The sequence below is a fragment of the Corvus brachyrhynchos genome, unplaced genomic scaffold, assembly GCF_000691975.1.
Source record: "Corvus brachyrhynchos isolate BGI_N302 unplaced genomic scaffold, ASM69197v1 scaffold182, whole genome shotgun sequence".
Taxonomy (NCBI): domain Eukaryota; kingdom Metazoa; phylum Chordata; class Aves; order Passeriformes; family Corvidae; genus Corvus; species Corvus brachyrhynchos.
In genome coordinates, this window is record NW_008236807.1 from 747,728 (window position 1) to 751,696 (window position 3,969).

Below are 3,969 nucleotides of genomic sequence, written 5' to 3' on the forward strand. Positions count from 1 at the left end.
AATGTTTCCTCTCCATCCAGAGATTCCAGAGTTTCTGGAATGCTGAGCTGAGGAAAGCTGCAAAAATTCGAGGTGTGTTTGCAAATAACTGGAATTCCTGGGAAAATCTCTGCTGAGGAGGGAGCAGGAGGAAGAGCTGGGGGAGCTGGAAGGTTCTGAGGGAATAAATAATCCCAGGAATGTGAGAATTTAAGGAGAGGAGAGAGACTCAGCCCTTCAAAAGCACCTAAAAATAACCTCTGGGGGTTATTTTTATTTTTAAGTGACGCGATAGAACCCAAAAAAAAAAAAGGGAATTTAACGCCAACAACCACAAAAAGCTTCCCAAGAGAGGAGGGAAAGACTCCAGCTGCAAAATTCCAGGCCTTGGGGTGTTTCCAATGGAAGTGGAGTTGCACTTCTGGAACTTCTGTTGTGCACATTCCCAAAAAAAAAAAAGGTGAAGGAGCTGAGACGGGAAGTTTTGGGGCTGAGGGATTTAAGGCAGGAGTTGTCTCTCCCACCAGCGCTCTGGGTTGGATCAGTTTGGGATCCAGGCACCAAAAAAGATTTAATTCTTCCCATAAATACTCAGCCCTGCCATGGAAATACAAATAACGGGGAGAAATCCAAATCCCAGGATCTGTTCCCTGTGTTTTCCCCTCCTGATGTGGCTGAGTCTCTGTTTGTGTCCTCAGCTTGGCTGTCGTGGAATCCTGGCATGGTTTGGGTGGGAAGGGACCTTAAAGCTCATCCAGTTCCACCCTCTGGACACTTCCCACTATCCCAGGCTGCTCCAAGCCCCATCCAGCCTGACCTTGGACATTTCCAGGGATCCAGGGGCAGCCACAGCTGCTCTGGGAATTTTGTGTGAGAGTCTCCCCACTTAAATCCACCAAAAAAATGAAATTAATGACAGGGTGCTGACGAGGTGAGGGGAAAAATCCCTACAAAAAAATCGAACTTGGCACTCCCAAATCCCACAGCTGGGCTGTTATCCCACTAAAATCCAGGATGCTCTTCCCTCCTTTGCCCAGAGCAACAGCTGGTGATGAAAACCAGGAAATAAATCCCCAAATTCACCCCCTGAGCATCATTTCCCAACTTGTTCCAAACCTCTCTTTTATCCTGCAGGGAATTCAGGAACAGGGAACACTTGCCTGGAAGAGAGGACAAGTCCAGCCTTGTCTGCACAGCCAAATCCCACAGGAATTCTTCATCTTTCTCCGGGAAAAGCAGCAGGATGGGGCTCAGGCACAGGAGTGGGAAGGAGAGGAGCCAGGTGAGGGATCTCACCTTGCTGGGTTTTGAGGGAAAACCATTTAGAGATGTTTAAATGTCTTTTTCTCCAAGCTGTTTATTGAGTTATTAAATCCCACTAAAACCTGGGATCAGCCTCCCACACTGGGAATCTTCAAGGTGCTCCAAACCCAGAAATCATCGGGAGTCATCTTCTCCCAGCTCCAAAAACCACAGAGAGATGAAACAGAAAATCCAGGTCATTCCAGGTGCCCCATCCAACCTTAAACACCTCCAGCCACAGAATAGCCACAACCTCTCTGTGTCACAAAGTCCAATTTCCTGGTGTTTTGTCACATTTTGCCCCATTTAAGAGGCTTAAAAAAATGATTTCCTGGAGTTAAAATGAGAATTTTCCATGCAGGACAAACCGGCTCTGCCTGGTTTCCCTTATCACTGGGTTTGTACCCAAAGGAAAGACCAAAAAACCACATTTCTCTGTGGAATCAAGGCTGGGAAAAGCGGCAAACTACTAAAAAAATCTGGGATTCTCAATTCCCTGCTCCCATTTTCTCACTGATCCACTCAAAAGGTGGTTCTTGGGCACAGCTGAAGGATTTCTGATCCCTCACCCAACATCCTAAGAGGCCAAAATTCTGGTTTTTTCCTTAATTCCAGAAGTCAGGAACTCCAAACTGCTGCCAGGGCTTATCCCAACCTTGGAGTGCCACAGATTTGTACCAGAGAAGGTGAACTGATTCTTAAATTACTTATGAATACTTTCAAAAACTATATAAATTAATTATTTTCTTTTTTTTAAAATGCTAATTATTTTTTCTTCGACTTTCTGACATTATTTCATCATTTATTTGCATGTCACAAAATCGATGGGCACTGAATCGTGAACAAATTTGATTTTTATTTCAATGGGGAGTGAATTTTATTATTAAATCTCTCTCCACACCTCCCTGACAGGAGGATGGAACCAGGTGGGAGTCAGGCTCTTTTCCCAAGGAATAAAGGACAGGATGGGAGGAAATGGCCAAAACAGCTCCAAAATCTTCCTGAGCTGGCATTTTGGGGTTATTTTCACCCTGCAGCCCCTCAAAAAAACCCAATTTGTTGTGTGCCTTTATTGCAGTTTAGATCCAAGGTGCTGCATGATTGTGGCAGCAAAACCACCTCAATTCCCCCCAAACCCCCTCCTTTTGAAGTTCCAAGAAAGCAAAATTAGAAGGCCAAAAGTAGCAAAAAAAGCCGATTAGGGAATGGAACAGAAAAACAATCCATCATCCTGACCTGTGCAGAGCTGAGGAGGTGGAAGCAGGAAAGCCTGGAAATGTTAAAAAGGTGGTAGGAGATCCCAGCAGTCGGCTTTGTTTGCTGCTAATGAGCCATGGTGCTTCTTAATTAAATAGAAACCATTTAAAAAGGGCTTGCTGGAAGACCAAGGAAATCACCTGGAGGGTTTCTACCTAGAGAGAGGTCAGAAAACACCGAAATATTTTGTGAGGTGAGGGCACAGCAAACTTCAGCTCAGCAACAACTTTGGGTTTCCAGGGTCTCACAGGAGCCCCAAAGATTTATTTTCTGGCAGAATATCCACTCCAAAATACCTGGAAACGTCACACAGGAGGCCCCAAACCCCCTGATTTTGTGATGATTTTATCAAGAGACTGCTGGGTTTTTATCTGCAGGCAAAACCCATGAGATATCCAAACATTTCTGGCTCTCGTTGCTTCAGTTTCCAGGTTTTGAGGTCCTGAGGACAAAAACTCCAAGCAATCTCCATTTGCAGCCCTCAGGTAAGGATTGGAAACCTTGGGATCTCCAGTTTGGAGTCAGAGAGCCCAAAAAAAAAGGGTAAACCTGGCAGTTTCACCCTGTCTTTAACAACTTTTAGCAGCAGAGGAGCTGCCAAGGCTTTGTTCACATTCTTGGAGGTGCTGGAAGTCATAAAAAAGCAGCGCTTCATTCTTGGACTGATTGTAGCTTGTTTTGAATTTTTTCATGGGATTTTACACCTGTGGTATTCAAAGATTAAAAAGAGATTAGGGTCTGATTCAGATCAAAAATGGGTTGAAAACGAAATACCTGCAGGATGGAATTCTTACTTTTCAGTTGATGTGGTTCCTATTGCTCACAGAGGGTTTGACAGATGATTCTGTGGGGATTCCACAAAACCTTAGAACTGGACATTCCTGATGGAATCATGGAATGTTTTGGGTGGGAATGGATCTTAAAGCCCATCCAATTCCACCCCTGCCATGGGCAGGGACACCTCCCACTGTCCCAGGCTGCTCCAAGCCCCAATGTCCAGCCTTGATTTGGACATTCCAGGGATCCAGGGGCAGCCCCAGCTGCTCTGGGAATTCCATTCCAGCCCCTGCCCACCCTCCCAGCCAGCAATTCCCAATTCCCAATCTCCCATCCAGCCCTGCCCTCTGGCACTGGGAAGCCATTCCCTGGCTCCTGGCCCTCCATGCCTTGGCCCCAGTCCCTCTGCAGCTCTCCTGGAGCCCCTTCAGGCCCTGCAAGGGGCTCTCAGCTCTCCCTGGAGCCTTCTCCAGGTGAGCACACCTAGCTCTCCCAGTCTTTCAATAATACTCATTATTTTGAACAGCGAAGGAATTACTTGGCACTGAATCCTTAGGAACTGCTTCTATCTGGCGTTTTGGGGTCACTCAATAACCCCAAAAAGTCAATTACGGGCTGCTCCTCACCACAAGCAACGCTTGAGCCGCGCCTTCT

The 3,969-nt window shown here is 46.2% G+C and overlaps 1 long non-coding RNA gene across 4 annotated transcripts; it reads right to left on the reverse strand.

The window, feature by feature from the left end:
- Positions 1 to 1,119: 1,119 nt before the first annotated feature.
- Positions 1,120 to 3,969, reverse strand: LOC108445127. 4 transcript variants are annotated; one of them, XR_001859874.1, is made up of 4 exons: positions 3,942 to 3,969; positions 3,333 to 3,419; positions 2,518 to 3,242; positions 1,120 to 1,279 (listed from the first exon to the last, which is right to left on the reverse strand). It is a non-coding gene; the product is annotated as an uncharacterized LOC108445127 (long non-coding RNA). The 4 variants fall into 4 exon arrangements; XR_001859873.1 differs by having other exon boundaries at positions 3,854 to 3,963; XR_001859875.1 differs by lacking the exon at positions 3,333 to 3,419.